Here is a 17,848-nt window from a genome sequence, read left to right as displayed (position 1 = left end):
GATTTTTTTCAGTTATTCTATCGCGTTAAAACACTAATTTTTCTGAGTCAAAGCCCTGCAGAATAACTGAGACACAGTTCCACTGGAATGTCAGCTGGTATGCAAGCCTGGGGTGGGGTGGGATTCTGATCCATCTCATTCGTTCACATTTTCATCAAGAAACCTGGATTTTAGAAAACGGGTTTTTCGGGCCGGCCTGGTGGCGCATTGCTACAGTGCGCCGCTTGGGAGTGCGGCGATGCTCCCGCCCAGGGTTCGGATCCCACATACAGACCGGCCGCTCACTGGCTGAGCGAGGTGTGGGCGCAGCACTGAGGGTTGCGATCCCATTGCCGGTCCTGGTCCGGTACGGGTACGACACTGAGGGTTGCGATCTGTTGCCGGTCACGAAAAAAGACAAAAAGGAAAAAAAAAAAGAAAACGGGTTTTTCCTCCCTAGCTCTATTAAAACAAATGTGAAAGAGTCAAAGATAGGTAGAGGACATAATTTGCAAATCATGGGGGGCGGGGGGCTAATTTGGTGATCCTGAAGCCTAAGAAGACCTCACTCTTCCCTGAGGGACTGATGTGGCATGTTTTAACACTGAAAGTCTCCCTGCCACACTGTGATTTCCTCAAAGCTGTGAGGAAGGATATCAACTGGGATTTTTTTCACATATCCCACAAGAAGTCAAGTGTTGTAGGATCTGTGCAGCTGGGTGTTTTCCTGAGGCAGGTGGGCGTTTTAGACAGAATGCCCTGTCCTGTGTGGGGGACGGTGCTCAGTCAGGAACCTCTGAGTCAGTGGATGGGAGCGAGCTAGGGCCCATCCTGCTGGGAAATGAAGTTGTTGGGGACTTCTTGTAGTTTGAGGGAAACCCATTCCAAAATTGCGTTCAGACCCAGGTTTCTGCCATTGTGTAATCTGTAGAAGAAGGAATGGAACCAAAGACCCATGTGGTAGGAACTGAGAAGTGGAGCAGTAGCTGTGTAACCTGGAGTGCTCATGGTGTGTTCACATATGGTGTAGTCACTGAGCAGCAAGATTCCAAGTGTCACATTCTTGAATCACTCTATTGTTGCCATAATTCAGGTTCTCTCCTTAGAGTCCAGGTGAGAACCTTCCTGGTGTTGAAATACAATTCTGTTGTCTTAATTTATAATTTTAATGCTCCTATGGTATTCTAGAAAGCTACATGCAGGTGTTTCTACCACATAGTTTATGCGGAAGCCATTGTTATGAGTTGGGAGTAACATAAGAGAGTGCTTACCCTGGAATCTGCCAGAAGTAATGGCTTCTTATCACGTGGGACTGAACTTTAGACAACGTTCCTCCAACTTAGGAAATCAAGTTCAGTTTTCTGAGAGCCTACTTTTTAACCTACATAAAACTAAATATAGAACATCTGCATCAAAATGTGTTTTATGATTTTATGCACTAAAGCGTCTATTCAATAAATATCTATGAAGTACCATACTCTGTATGATCCCCTGTATTACATGCTGAGGTTATTGTACACAGTGAGAGAAGAGGGTTGGGTTTTAGCTCAGATTCCAAAAGGAAGTTCACTATAAGGAATTAAAAAGATGTGGTGCATAGAGAACCCTGCAGAACACCGAGAAGAGTCCAGTACAGGCTAAGGTGAGGAGGAGCTATGCAGCCTTTCCAGGTGTCACCAAGCCTTGAGCATTCATCAGATCCCCTCAATGGTTGGTGAAAACTGGTGGCTAGGCCTCACCCCCAGAGTGTGGTCCTCATTCTAAAGATCTGAGGTGGGGCCAGGGAATTTGCATTTCTAACAAATTTCCAGATGGTGCAGATGCTGCTGGTCTGGGGGCCACACTTCCATAGAAATTGTTAGTAAAAATAGGACAATTAAGGACATTGGAAAATGTGTTAAGATAAGGCACATTCGAAATCATAGTCAACACCCAGCAGAGAGAGTTCAGGCCAGAGTGGAGAGAGGTTGTCACTTGCTCACACTTCCTAAACCTCACTGGAAAATTCCTTAGCGTGAAGGAATCAGAGACTAACACCCAGATCTGTTGTCGGTCATTATTAATATAATGTATGTTTTGCTCTTTCAGCAGTGAGAAATACTAGAACAGCTTGTATTGATCCTTCTCATCCAAGCCAGCCCTCCCAGAGGCAGTGATGGATTTTGCATTTCAGGGTCAAAGCAAGTTGCCAGGCACCTGGAAGACAACTTCACTGCCAAGACTTCTGTTTAAGAGTCCAGGTCCTCTGGGGAAGTTTGCTGGGGAGAGGGATAGAGGGATCTGTTATGGACCTGTTATGCTCCCCGCCTCCCCACCCCAACCAAATTCATATGTTGAAGCCTTGACCCCCAGTGTGACTGTATTTGCAGATAGGTCCTTTAAAGTGGTAATTAGGTTAAACGGGGTCATAGGGGTGGGGCCCTAGTCCAATAGGATTGGTGTCATAAGTAGAGGAAGAGACAACAGGATGCGTGTGTACAGAAGAAAGGATGTGTGAAGACACAGTGAGAAGGTGGCTGTCTACAAGCCAAGGAGAGGCTTCGGAGAAACCAACCCTGCTGGCACCTTGATCTTGGATGTCCAGCCTTCAGAACAGTTACAAAAAGGAGGTTTTGTTGCTTAAGCCACCCAGTCTATCATATTTTGTTATGGCAGCCTGAGCAGAATAACACAGGGTCCAACAAATGTGAGAGGGCGAGCCTCCTATGTCCAGCCTTCAGAACAGTTACAAAAAGGAGGTTTTGTTGCTTAAGCCACCCAGTCTATCGTATTTTGTTATGGCAGCCTGAGCAGAATAACACAGGGTCCAACAAATGTGAGAGGGCGAGCCTCCCGAAGCTGGTGAAGGGGACAGGTTCAGAAGGGGAGTTGTGCAGGTGCAGACTTGTCCAGCCCCCACCAGGTGACAGGGCCTCTGAAGAGGTGAGTTGTCATGGAAATGTGTGATCACAGGAGGCAGAGTCCCAGGTGAGAGATCCCATAGGCTAGAACAGTGAGTGTTCCCATGGGCTGAAGACTGCAGACCTGCCTCCTGTTTCCAGTCAACTCATAAGCCACAAAGGTTCTGGAACAGTCTTACAGAGAAGCAGTCATCTGCAGACACAATGGAGGTTGAATTTGTCCACATTTTAACCAGAGGGGGCTTGGATCAGATTGGATCTGATCGCTTAAAAAAAATGTGCCATTTCTTGCCCTTAGGGAGCAAATTTCATGTCTACTGTACAATGTGCAAATAAATAGTGGCTAAGCTTATACTTTAAAAAAAATATTTTATTATGGAAAAACTTAAATATATACAAAATTAACAGAAAGAATGGACCCTTATGTATTCATCACACTGCTTCAAATATTACCAATTTATGGCCATCTTTTAAATCTACCCACCCACTTTCCTCATGGATTATTTTGAAGCAATGCCCAGACATTAAATCATTTTATCCATAAATGTTTCAGTATCCGTTTTCCAATCTACTAAATCATTATCCCACTGTAAAAAACTAACAAAAATTCCTTAATTTCATAAGGTATTCATTCAGTATTCAGATGTCCCTGTTCATCTCACAGTGTTTTTTTTAATGGTATGTTTGGACCAAGATCTAAATAAGTTTCGCACATTGTAATTGGTTGATACATGCCTCTTTTTAAAATTATTGTCAGGATTATTGATGCCCAAATGGCCCCAGCTTTGGCCAGTGGTCTCTTCAAGTTGTCTCTTGGGTATTTTAGACAGGACGATAGTGGTCTTTGCTCGTTTTCTTGCGTTCTGACATGACAGGTTCCAGGTTTGTTTTGTTCATTGCCTGCCTGGCCTGGAATCAGCCATTTCTCCAGGACTTGGGGTTCTTTTCATGGGAAATGGTATTTGGGGACCACAGTCTGGTGCTGGTGTTAGTCATTGCTACTAAGTTCGTCATTTTTCTGGGTCTTTTCAATGTAAAGATGATTTTTTGTGTGTGATGGAAAATGCATCATGAATTTATACTGAAATTCAGAATGATAGGATATTCCTTTAACCTCTTTAGTATCATTTTCTACCTCTCTTTTCTCTCACCCCCAAAGTCCCTTCCCAATAACACCAACTATCATTCACTTGCCATGATACCTGTACAACAGGCTCAGAATAATATCACCACTAGGAATGTGATTACTGAAAACAGTGTAAGGTTTGTTTGGGAGTGGGTTCTGTTTTGGTTTTTATTTATTTATTTTTTTCCTTAGAGTGGTTATGCCACCAGCTTGGTATTTCATTTTGCTTTAGATTTTTAGGGATTGCTTTTTTATAATTGTATAAAATATCACCTTGTTCTAAAGTTAAATCTACAAAACAAAATCTAGAGAATTCAAGCTTCCTTCTCTCCACTAGTGTCCTCCTTATCTCTGTAACTATTTTTGTTTTTCCTTTATTCTTCCATTTTAGAAAAATATATAAGCAAATGTGTTTGTATATTTGTATTCACCCCTTGCCGACCTCAGTTTTCGCCACCATGCTTTATTTTTTTTTATTATTATTATTTTTTTCCTTTTTGTCTTTTTTCGTGTCCGGCAACGGATCGCAACCCTCAGTGTTGTGCCCGTACCAGACCGGGACCGGCAACAGGATCGCAACCCTCGGTGTTGCACCCACACCACGCTCCCAAGTGGTTCACTGTAGCAGTGTGCCACCGGGCCGGCCCCACCATGCTTTATTTAATAATATATTTTAGAGATCACTCCATAGCCACATAGAAAGATACTTTGCATTTTTTAACAACTTTTTTGAGGTATAATATACATACTATAAAATCCATCCATCCAAAAGGTCCAGTGAATGAGTTTTAGTCTACTTATACAGTAATGCAGCTGTTGTCCCAATCCATTTTAGAACACTCAGTACCCGGGAGAGCCCCTCCTGCCTCTTTGCAGCCGGTCTTCGGTCTTCGCTCCCGCCCTGGTCCCACTGCTGCTGACAGCCGCATGGGTCTCTCTGGGTGGCCCTCCTGACAGGCGTTTGGCTAGTCTTTCCAGTCATTCTAGTCTTTTGCTACCTAAATGATCCTTCAATAAATAACCTTGTGCACATGCCTTGATTGAATTTTTGCCACCATATCTTTGGAACAGACTCCTAAAAGTGTTTTTGGGTCAAATAGTAAATAAATACGTAATTTCTCTAAGTGATGCCCAGTCTCCCGCTGAAGAAGTCATACCATTTCTCATTCTCAACAAAAATGGAGGAGAGTGTTTCCCCACAGCCTCATCAACAGAATATGTTACACTTAGAAACTGTTATCTCAATATCATTTTTATTTGCATTTCTCTTATTGTTCACGATGTTGAGCATTTTTCCATGCACTTAAGAGCCATTTGTATTTCTTTTTCTGTGAGGTATCTGCTCCTATCTCTTGCCCACTTCTCTATTCTTTTCTTTACTATTCTCAGGAAATCCATATGTTAGTGATAGTTCTTTGTCTGTTATAAGTTGCAAATATTTCCCCCAGTTTATTTTTCCTTTTCCTTTTCTTTTCTTTTTTTTTTTTTTTTGTCTTTTGTGACCAGCAACGGATCGCAACCCTCAGTGTCGCGCCTGCACTGGACCGGGACCGGCAACAGGATCGCAACCCTCGGTGTTGTGCCCGCACCTCGCTCAGCCAGTGAGTGGCCGGTCTGTATGTGGGAACTGAACCCTTGGCGGGAGCGCCGCCGCACTCCCAAGCGGCGCACTGTAGCAGTGCACCACCGGGCCGGCCCCTCCTTTTCCTTTTCTAAAATTACTTTTTACACTGGATAAAACAAATTTTACTTGTATTTAGTCAACAATCATGCTTTCCCTTATTTCATCTGGATTTTGAGTCAGAAAAAGTTCCAATCCTGGTTATAGAGGAATTTGCTCATACTTGCTTCTAGTATTAGTATAGGTTCTTTCCTCCTTCTTTGTCTTTTTTTAATGTTTCATTTTCTGATGTGTCTGGATTGATTCTGATATACAGTGTGAGGAATGAATCTAATGTTATCTTTTCCATATGATTATCTTGATATCCCTTAACACATTAAAAAGCTCATCTTATCCTCATTGATTTGAGATGACATTTAAATCATATACTAAATTTGTATACGTAATTGGGACTATTTATGGATCTTCTGTTGTCTGTCAGTCATGTACAAATGCTGCATTATTTTAATAGGGACTTTAAAATAGGCTACAATGCTTTCTTTCTTGATTTATCAACTTTAAGTACTTGTTAACTTCCTGTCAAGAAAAACAAGGCTTTGGCTAATTTACTTCTCATTTCTTATTCTTCTCCCAAACTTTTCAGAATTATAAATTTTTGCTCTTCTATTGGTTACATTTTAAATTCAAATTAAAGGTTAGTTCTTAAGCAACTTTTAAAAGTCAACTTTATTGAAGTATAATTTACATAGAATAAAATGTAACCATTTAAAATGTACATTTTGATGAGTTTTGACTCATTACATACCTGTCTATCTACCAGGACTATCAAAATAAACAACACATGAACATCTATTTTTTAGTTTTACCAACTTTGGTCAGCACATGTTAATACCTCATGGATTAAGACAAGGGCATTATCTCTGTACTCTGTCCTTTACCACTTTTTTCCATCTTCCACCTCTCAAATTCTGTCTCTATGATTTTTTTTTTTTACAATTTCATACTTGATAACATTTGAACTTAGTCTTGTTACTATATTTAAGACTTCTGTGCTTTGTCTTTAACCTGTTTATGAAAGTTGAAAATAGATTTATAGTGTTTACCTTATTCCTGCTCTAAATATTATTCTCTGCGTAGTCAAGGGATTGCTAGAACTACCTGCACCTCTACAGTTAAATGTTCTGATCTCTATACCACCAAAATGAGGATATTTCTTATCTGGATCAAAGGGGTTATCTTTTCCTATATTCAATTAATTGCTCAAATATGGTTCATATTTTAACCATGATTTTCCTAGAATCCTGAAGTGCCTTTTAAAAATGGTATCTTTGTCTTATCTTCCAAATCGTTCAGGCTTTCACTGATATCGTCAATAGAACGCAACTTACTTTTCTTAGCAGCATCCCTTGTGGACCACTGCAGCTTCCTGCTCTAGCCTGAACTGGTTGCTGTCTAAGACTGCTGGTCAGATCTCATTCTGGGACTTCCCTTCCATAATTACTGCTCCTCTACCTATCTGGCTTAGATTTCAGATGCTTTCTGGATTTCACTTCCTTTTTTGTTTTCCTTATTTTCTTGAAGCACATCCTTGAATAACTTCCTCAGAAAGCATATATGGGAAGAAAACATTAGGTCCTGTCTCTTTGGAAATGTTTATATTCATCCCATCTCTCATAATTGATTGATAATTTGCCAGGGAGTAAAATTCGGTATTGACATAAATTTCCCTCAGAATTGTGAATATTGTTTCATTATCTTCTATCACTTTGTTGTTGCTGATGTGAGGACTCTGTACCAGTATGACTCATTCCTTATTACTTGAAAGTTTCCCCGTTCTGGAAGCATCTTGGATTTTTCTTTTATTTTTGGTGTTTGGAATACTTTGATTTTATTTCAGATTCACTTATTGGATTTTTTTCAGTTATTCTAGTTGACATTTAGTAGTTCCTCTCAAACTGAAGTCTAATCTTATTTTGTTCCCTACTTTCACTAACTGACATGGGAAGGATTCATTAGTTGGATGTTCTATGTGGAGGATTCACTGTCTCATTTTTTCTCTTTATCTTTTTGATTAAAGTTTTTGACTTTCTGTTTCTGCTTATTTACTGAAAAATCTTGACTTTGACTTTCAGCCTCTTAATTGGTTTTTTTTTTTTCATTTTGGCAGTCATTTTTTAATTTTTTTAAGCTCAGGCAAGGGCATCAGAATAGTATGTTCCAGACCACTGAGAACAATTAGAATAATTTTTTTTTTTTTTTTTGTCAAAAAGAATACAAAACAAATCTTTTGAAAGCATTGGACTTAGGGGCTGTGATGCCAGAGAGAAGGAAGGACACAGAGGTGAGCCTGGTATTCTGTAATGCTGCTACTCATGAGAGGTTTGCTCATTTGAAAGTGTTATGGTCCAAAAGCAGATAATAGCAACTAGTAGGCTGGGAACCTGAATTGAGCTTTCAGCAGTCTCGTAGTAACTGGAGAGACAAAACACAGTTGTCAGGGCTACCAAGGAAGCTAAGACTTGAAAGTCTAACATCCCAGAGAAAGAAAAGCCAAATTGAGATGGACCAACATTTTTTTCCACTTTTCTCCTCAGACAATTGCTGATTCATATGCAGCATGGGTTCAAACTAAGAAGCAAGGAAATAAAGCAGAACTTTTAGCAGTCTTATGAGTTTGGAGAGACAAAAATTTCAGGTAATGGCCCACTAAGTAAGAGAGGCTCTAGCGAACACCCCAGGCTTCCTATTAGTACCACGGAGGAGCTACATCTTAGAGCAAAGCCAAAAAAGACTGGTCCTCACAAAAAACTAAAACCAACTTCGAATCAACTAAATCCCAGACTTGATGAGGTGATTTTCCCCTACTCTAGCTGCCTTCCAGAAAGCAAAATAGATTCTCTTCTGAGGAAAATAACATTAGTGAGCCTCAAATTTTGTCTATAATTTTTCATATCGCAAATGTCCAGCATGCAATAAAAAATCAAGAAATGGCAAAAAAATAAAATAAAATAAAATAAACCAGTAAAAAATACTATAGAAAGAAAACTTCAGGGGATGCAGATACTGGAGTTAAATTTGATCATTTAATTATCATGTTCAACAAAATAGAAACAAAGATTGGAAATATTTGCAGAGAACTGGAACCAATGAAATAGAATCAAATGAGAATTTGATGAGAAATTACTGTTAAAAATTCCATGGATGTGAAAAGAAAACTCACAGAATGGGAGAAAATATTTGCAAATCACATATCTGATAAGGAGTTAATATCTAGAATATATATATAAAGAACTGTTACAACACAATGACAACAAAAAGCAATCTGATTAAAAAATGGGCAATGCCCAGGCTCTCCTGAGCTGGGGTGGTGGGGGACCTTGGGCCTTGGCCACACCCCCTGACACATCCAACCAGCCCAGCAATGACCACCAAGCCGCAGCAAGAGAGGCCCCAAGTTCCCAAGCTGTGGTAGTGGGGGCAAGCGCTTTTGCCCCACCCCCATGACGTCTGCACATAGCCTGGCAATGATCAAACCACTGCTGGAAGCCCCCTGGTCTCCCTTGTGGAATAAGAGGGATGCCACAGGCCTCAATCCTGCCCCTCTTCCTCTTTCCATCCCATTTCCTTCCCCTTTTCCCTCTCCACCTCCCAACTGCTGTGCAGCATCATAAAATGTAAAAGCAAAATGAAAATAAAAATAACTACCTTTTTTAAAAAAAAGGGCAATGGACTTGAATAGGCATTTCTCCAAAGAAGATATTCAAATGGCCAAGAAGCACATGAAAAAATGTTCAACATCACTAATCATTAGAGAAATGCAAATCAAAACCACTGTGAGATACCATTTCACACCCATTGGATGGCTATTATTAAACAAAACACCCAAGTGTTCATCAGCAGAGGAATTGATGAACAAATGTGGTATATCCATACAGTGAAACATTCAACCTTAAAAGGAAATTCTGACACGTTACATGTGTAAACCTTAAGGACATTACACTAAGTGAAATAAGCCGGTTACAAAAAGACAATTACTGTATGATTTCACTTATATGAGATACCTTGTATAGTCAAATTTATAGAGGCGGAGAGTAGAATGGTGGTTGCCAAGAGCTGGGAGAGGAAAGAATAAGGAATTGCTTAATTGTTATAGTTTTAGTTTTGCAAGATAAAAGAGTACTGGAGTTTGATTGCACAACAGTGTATTGTACTTATCACTATTGAACACTTAAAAATCATTAAGGTGATAAATTATATGGTATATGTTTTTGAAAAATAAAATAATTTTTAAAAAATTTTAAAAGCCAACTCCACAGATGGAATTGACAGTATGTTAGATTCAGCAAAATAGAGGATTAGTGAGCTGTAAGATATGTCAATAGCAAATACACAGAATGAATTAAAGAGAGAAAAAAGTGAAAAATACAGAAAAGAACATAAGTGAGACAGTCCAAAAATCTAACATTTGTGGAAGCTTTGAGTCCCAGAAGAAGAAGAAAATGAAAATGGTGCAGAAGCCGTATTTGAAGAGATTTCAGGCAATGATTTTTCCAAATTGATAAAAGACATTAAATGACAAATTCAAGCTTTATAATCCCCAAGCAAGAAGAAAAATAAAAACACAGGCACATTAGTATAAACCTGCTGAATACCAGATAAAGGGAAAATCTTAAAAGCAGCTAGAAGAAAAAGATAAATTGCAATCTATCTTCATTTGCTGATCCCATATTTGCTAACTTAAAAATCAGTACTTGTATGCTTTTAGTCATTCACAGACATGTACAGAGCAGTGAAAAATTTGAGTCGCCCAACATTTCTGAACCCCTACTAACCACACATCTTTTTGCTGTCTCCCTTTTCCAGAATGTCATGGAGTTGGAGTCATACAGTATGTAGCCTTTTCAGGCTGGCTTCTTTCACTTAGCAACTTAAGGTTTCTCCATGTCTTTTTTTTTAGCTTGATAGCTCATTTCTTTTTATTGCTGAATAATATTTCATTGTATGAAGTACCAGTTTGTTTATCCATTCACCTCTTGAAGGACGTATGGGTCATTTCCAATTTTTTGCAATTATGAGTAAAGCTGTTATAAACATTTGTGTGCAGGTTATTGTGTGGACATAAGTTTTTTTTTTTTTTTTTTGTCTTTTTTTTTTCCGTGTCCGGCAACGGATCGCAACCCTCAGTGTTGCCCCCGCACCGGACCGGGGACCGGCAACGGGATTGCAACCCTCGGCGCTGCTCCCGCGCCTCGCTCAGCCAGTGAGCGGGAACCGGTCTGTATGTGGGATCCGAACCCTCGGGCGGGAGTGCCGCCGCGCTTCCCAAGCGGCGCACTATCCAGTGCGCCACCGGGCCGGCCCATAAGTTTTTGACTCAATAAGTATATACCAAGGAGTGTGATTGCTGGATTGTGTGGTAAAGGATGTTTAGTTTTGTAAAACACTGCCAAACTTATCTATAGTGGCTGCACCATTTTGCATTCCTACCAACAGTGAATGAGAGTTCTTGTTGCCTCACATCCTCATCAGTGTTTATTCTTGTCAGTATTTGGGGTTTTAACCATTCAAATAGATGTGTAGTAGTACCATCCTCATCAGTGTTTATTCTTGTCAGTATTTGGGGTTTTAACCATTCAAATAGATGTGTATTATGTTTTTAATGGTATTATGTTTTTAATTTGGGATTCCATATACTTATTCTTTGTATATAGAAATGTGACTGGTGTTTGTGTGTTTATCTTGTATCCTGAAACCTTTCCAAACTCTCTACTTCCAGGAAGTGTTAGTGTAGATTCCTTGGGATTTCTATGTAGACAACTATGTCATCTGCAAATACAGTTTTATTTTATCTTTTCAAATCTTTGTGCCTTTAAAAATATATATGTAGCCTTTTATATTGCATTGGTTAGAAATTTACTACTGTGTTGAATAAGAGTAGTAAAAGTGGATATACTTGTCTTGGTCCTAATTTTAGGGGAAAGTATTCAGCCTTTTAAGTATAATGTCTGTAGTTTTTTTTTTGTAGATATTCTTCATCAAGTTGAATTAGTTTCTCTCTTTTCCAAACTTACTGAGAAGTTTTATAATGAATGGGTATTGCTAAAGCAGTGTTTAGAGAAAAAAATTATAGTACTGATGCTTCTATGGGAAAAGAATGAAGTTTTTTCCACCCTAATGAACTAGAAATATTACAACAAATTAAACCTAAGGCAAGAAAAAGGCAGGGACAATAGTAAGGATGGGGCAGAAATCAGTGGAATGGAAAACAGGAAAAAAAATAAATGAGACAAAAAACTGGTTTCTTGAAAAAAATGAATAAAATTGATATATTTCTCGCCACACTGACCAAGAAAAAGAGAGAAGACACAAATTACTAATATCAGGAAGTAGAGAGGGGACATCACTACAGATGTACAAATATTAGAAGCATAATAAAGGAGTTCTATAACCAACTCTAACCATAAATTTGACAACTTAGGTAAAGTGGATCAATTTTTTGAAAGACAAAACTACCAATATCACTCAGGAAGAAATATAATAATCTGAATTGTCCTATTTCTATTAAAGAAATTGAATTTGTAGTTGAAAATCTTCCCATGAACCAGAACAACCACTAAAAAAAACCTACAAAAGCAATAAACTCAAAGCATAAATAAGTCAAAATAGAATCCTAAAACAAAAACAGATTGTGAATAACCCATAGGAAGACAAGAGAAGTGAAACAGAGGAATGAAAAACAGGACACAAAACAAAAAATTGAGTAATAAAATGGCAGATAAAAGCCCTCAAGTCAATGACTACATTCAATGTTATTGATCTAGTTGCACCAATTAAAAGAGAGGGATGGGAAAAATGGATTTTAAAAAACCATAACTTCACTAAATGCGGTTTAAAAGAAACTTCAAATGCAATGAAAATGGTAGGTTGAAAATAAAAGAATGAAAAATGGTATACATGCAAACAATCAAAATAATGGACTAGTTGTATTAGTATCAGATAAAATAGGCTTCAGAGCAAAGAAGGTTTCTAGGGACAAAGATGAAGCACATTACATAATGATAAAATGATCCATTCACCAAGAAAATGATCCCAAATGTGTATGCACTGAAAAACTAGAGCCTCAAAATATTTAGAGCAAAAATTGATAGAGGTGAGAAAAATAGAGAAATAGACAAATCCACAAATATATTTGGGGATTTCAACAACCCTCACCTACCCCCTTGGAAATTACTACAACTAAACAGTACCATCAACCAGTAAGATCTAATCAACATTTATACCACACTCCAGCCAATAACACACTCTTATCAAATGCCCATGGAACATACACCAAGATAGATCATATTCTGAGCCACAAAATAAACCTTAGTAAATTTGAAAGAATTGAAATTGTACAGAGTATGCTTTCTGACCCTGATAAAATCAAACTAGAAATCAATAACAGAAGATAACAGAAAAATTTCAAAATACTTAGAAATTAAACAACACTCTTCTAAATAATCCAGTGTTCAAAAACAGTCTCACAAGTCAAGGGTTAAGATCCCCTTACCGGTCATCTTTAAAAAAACAAAACAAAACAAAACAGTCTCACAGAAATTTTTTAAAAATACATTGAGCAAATTTAAAATGAACATGCAAAATATCAAAATATGTTGAACGCAATTAAAGCAGTGCTAGGAGGGAAACTTATAGCACTAAATGCTTTAAAAAAGAAGGCAAATTTCAAATCAATGACCTAAGTTACTACTACAAGAAACTAGAAATAGAAGAGTAAACCCAAAGCAAGTAGAAGGAAGGAAATAATAAAGATAAGAAATCAGTGAAATTAAAATTAGAAAACAATAGAGAAAATCAATGAAACAAAACTGGCTCTTTGAAAAGATTGATAACTGACATATGTTTAGCAAAACTAACAAAGAAGAGAGACATAACATACATTACCAGTATCAGAAATAAACAGGGAATATCACTACAGATCCAGTAGCAAGTGACATGATAAGGGAATACTAAGAAAAACTCTACACATATTAATTCAACATTTTTGATAAAATGGACCAACCTTGAATAGTACAAATTACTAAAAACTCACTCAATAGGAAATAGGTCATTTAAAAACCTTATAGCTAATAAGTAAAGTACAAGATCACCACACAGAAGTAAAATGTATTTCTTTATACTGCCAATAACACTTGGAAACAAAAAAATAAAAACAATATTATCCTATAATCTCTCAAAAAAAAAAATAGAAATATTTGGGTATGAGTCTAACAATTTATGTAGAGAATTCGTGTGCTGAAAATTATAAAGTGCAAATGAAAGAAACCAAAAAAAGATCTAAATAAATGGAGAGAGTTGGACCATATTTATGAGTTGGAGGTCATCAACATAGTAAAAATATCAATTCTCCCCAAATTTATTTGTGGATTTAATGTGATTGCATTAAAATTTCAGGAAGATATTTCTGTAGATATAAATAAGCTTATTAAAAAAATGTATATGGACAAGCAAAGAAGCTAGAACAGCAAAAACAGTTTTGGGGAAAAAAGGTAAAATGTGGAAAGAATTGCTCTACCTAATTATAAGACGACCTATGTAGCTGCAGTGATTAAGACAGTGTAGTGTTGACACAGGAATAGACACAGACCAAAGGAACAGAATAGAGAACCTAGAAATTGGTTCGCACAGTTATGCTCAAGCTATTTTTGACAAATGTGCAAAAACAATACAATGAAGGAAAGATAGCCTTTTCAACAAATGATGCTGGAGAAACTGAGCACCCATCAGCAAAAATGAAATAAACAACACGAAACCTGAAGCTTGACCACAATACTATACAAAATTTAACTCAAAGTATATTGTGTGAACATCTGTGTAAAACATAATACAATAACACACACACACACACACATATATATATATATACACACACACACATACATACATATATATATATTTAATTTTTTTATAGTAACACTCTTAGAATAAAACAGAAAATCTTTGAGATCTAGGGCTAGATGAAGATGTTAGACATAACACCAAAAACATCACCTATAAAAGAAGTAGAATTCCATTGTGTACATATACCACATTTTCTGTATCCACTCATCTGATGATGGACATTTGGGCTGGTTCCAACTCTTGGCTATTGTAAATAGTGCTGCAATTAACATTGGAGTACAGGTATCCCTTCAACATGATGATTTCCATTCCTCTGGGTGTATTCCCAGCAGTGAAATAGTTGGGTCATATGGTAGATCTATCTGTAATTGTTTGAGGAACCTCCATACCATTTTCTATAAAGGCTGCACCATTTTGCAGTCCCACCAATAGTGTAGGGAGGTTCCTTTTACTCTGAAACCTCTCCAGCATTTATCATTCTCAGTCTTTTGGATATTAGCCATCCTAACTGGAGTGAGATAGCATCTCTGTGATTTTGATTTGCATTTCGTGAATGCTGAGCGATGCTGAGCATTTTTTCATGTGTCTGTTGACCATTCGTATATCTTCCTTTGAGAAATGCCTATTCAGCTCCTTTGCTCATTTTTAAATTGGGTTACTTGCTTTTCTGCTGTGAAGTTGTTTGAGTTCTTTGTATATTCTGGATACTAATCCTTTGCCAGATGTATATTTTGCAAATATTTTCTCCCACTCTCTTGGTTGTCTTTTCACTCTGTTAATTGTTTCTTTTGCTGTACAGAAGCTTTTTAGTTTGATATAATCCCACTTGTTTATTTTTCCTTTGGTTGCCTGTGCTTTTGGGGTCGTATTCATGAAGTCTGTACCCAATCCTACTTCCTGGAGTGTTTGCCCTAAGTTTTCTGTAAGGAGTTTTATTGTTTCAGGGCATATATTTAACTCTTTAACCCATTTTGAGTTGACTTTGGTATATGGTGAGAAGTATGGGTCTAGTTCCATTCTCCTGCATATGGACATCCAATGTTCCCAGCACCATTTCCTGAAGAGGCAGTCTCTTCCCCAGTGTGTAGACTTGGTGCCTTTGTCAAAGATCAGATGGCTGTAGGTGTATGGGTTGATTTGTGAATTCTCTATTCTATTCCATTGATCCATGTGTCTGTTTTTATGCCAGTACCATGCTGCTCTGGTTATTATAGCTTTGTAGTATAGTTTAAAGTCAGGTAGTATTATGCCTCCAGCTTTATTTCTTTTGCTCAGGATTGCTTTGGCTATGTGGTCTTTTGTTATTCCATGTAAATGTCTGGATAGTTTCTTCCATTTCTGAGAAAAATGTCATTGGAATTTTGATGGGGATTGCATTGAATTTGTAGATCACTTTGGGTAGTATAGACATTTCACAATGTTAATTCTTCAACAATTTAAAGAAGAAAACTCTTCAACAACTTAAAGAAGAACTAAGCAAAGGACATGCTGTGTTTGTTTATTGGAAGATTTAAAAATATGTCAATTCACCCAAAATTGATCTATATTGATTTAATGCAATCCCAATCAAAATCCCAGCAGGACTTTACTTATTTTTTTCTTGGAAGTGACAAACTGACACTAAAATGTATAATGAGATGAAAATGATGGGAACATCCAAGATAATGACAAAGAAGAAAAGTTGAAGTATTTCCACTCCAGATATCAAGACTTATAATGTGTCACTGTGGTATTGATGCAAGAATAGGCAATTAGACCAAAGAGGTAAAGTAAAATTCAGAAATATACTCACGCATATATGAACACTCCAATTTATGACAAAAGTACAGAGCAGTGGGGGTAAGAGTGCTATTCAGTAAATGGAACCGAGTCATGTTTATATCTACATGTGATAAAATAAATATTCACCCTTACCTCACAAAATTAATATTGTTTTACATATGAAAAGTAAAACAATAATAGTCCTAAAGTATAATATAAAAGAATATGTTTTAAGTTTGGGCTGGTAAAGATTTCTTCAACAGGAAACAAAAAGCATTATATATTTTCTTGAGCACTTTATAGGTTTTTATTCCTTTTTCATAGAGTCCTTTTCTTGATTTACAAATGTAATATCTTCTCCATGGTGATATAAATTAGTGTTTTAACATGTGTTTCTTGATTTTCTAGGTTCACTTTTTTATTTACTTTTTCACTTTCCTAGTGTCCACATTCATCTGTGATTATAGGTTGTTCTAGGCCTCCATTGCTTGTAGGTGGCTAGTGTAAGTTTTCTCTGCTGTTGTGTAAATAGGTTTGTTTTCTCATTAGGTCTGAATTGCAGAGTTGAGGAGGAGCTCTGGGTACATGGCTAGATGACAGCCCTTTGGCTGGGAATTTTGTAAATGCTGGGATGCCTATACCACTGGCCCATCTTCACCCAACTAGGTCCATTTCTCTAGAGGAGAGCTTTCTGGCTTCCTTGCCTGGTGATAAGCGCTGGACTGCTAGTCCTTTGTCACCACCATCTCTGGGTCTGAAACCCCCTGAGTTCCTCCAGGAAGAGCTCCTCGCTGGCCCTGGTCACCCTCTTCTGTATATGGCATTATCTCTGGCTTCCTCCACTCACCTTTTTTTTTTTTTTTTTTAACTTTTTTTTGGGTTTTTTTTATGCTGAATTTATTCTCAAGCCATATGTTTTTCTCCTTCAGTTTCTTCTGGGATATCTTTTTCTTCTGTGCAGCCTCCTCTTCTGGTTTAGGAACAATTTATTCCTTTCAGTAAGGATCATCTCGATGTGGTGGGGGAGCTCATGTGTGGGTTAATCCTACCGAGAGCTCTGTAAGTGCGGTGGCACATCTTGGGTGCCTTGTTCACCTGGATGTGCTCAACAATCAGAGAATTACATCTAAACCCTTAAGTTCAGCATTACTCTCTGCATTTTTAAGCATGTGCAGCAAAAACTCAGCACTCTTTTTGGGCCACCGACCTGTGTGTCCAACCCCACTGTTTGGCCTGGGTACACCTACCGATTCCACCATTGTGATACCTGAACGGTACACATTGCTTCTGTAAGGTGACATCTTTCAGATACTTGCTGGCTTTATGGATATGCAGACCCTTGATGGCCTGGGCAGTTTCATGGGTGTTCTTAAAGTGAACACGAGGATTTAAACCTCTTGATTTACATGATTTTGTGGGGTTTTCTGGGTCAAGTGAATAGTGAAGCATCTTCAAGATCACCTTAGGCTGCTCACTGGAAGAGGACTCCATGACTTCTTCCAGCGTGGGGCTCTCATGCACTTTTCTTGCCGAGGTATGCTAAAATCCTTCATCCTCTAGAGA

The 17,848-nt window shown here is 37.9% G+C and overlaps 1 pseudogene; it reads right to left on the bottom strand.

The window, feature by feature from the left end:
• LOC103601301 overlaps window positions 1-17,734 on the bottom strand; it is a 21,267-nt pseudogene extending 3,533 nt beyond the window's left edge.
• Window positions 17,735-17,848: the final 114 nt, after the last annotated feature.

This window comes from Galeopterus variegatus, unplaced genomic scaffold (genome assembly GCF_000696425.1).
Source record: "Galeopterus variegatus unplaced genomic scaffold, G_variegatus-3.0.2 Scaffold3670, whole genome shotgun sequence".
NCBI lineage: Eukaryota > Metazoa > Chordata > Mammalia > Dermoptera > Cynocephalidae > Galeopterus > Galeopterus variegatus.
The sequence above is the reverse complement of the archived record's forward strand: the minus strand, read 5'-3'. Positions and strand labels throughout refer to the sequence as shown.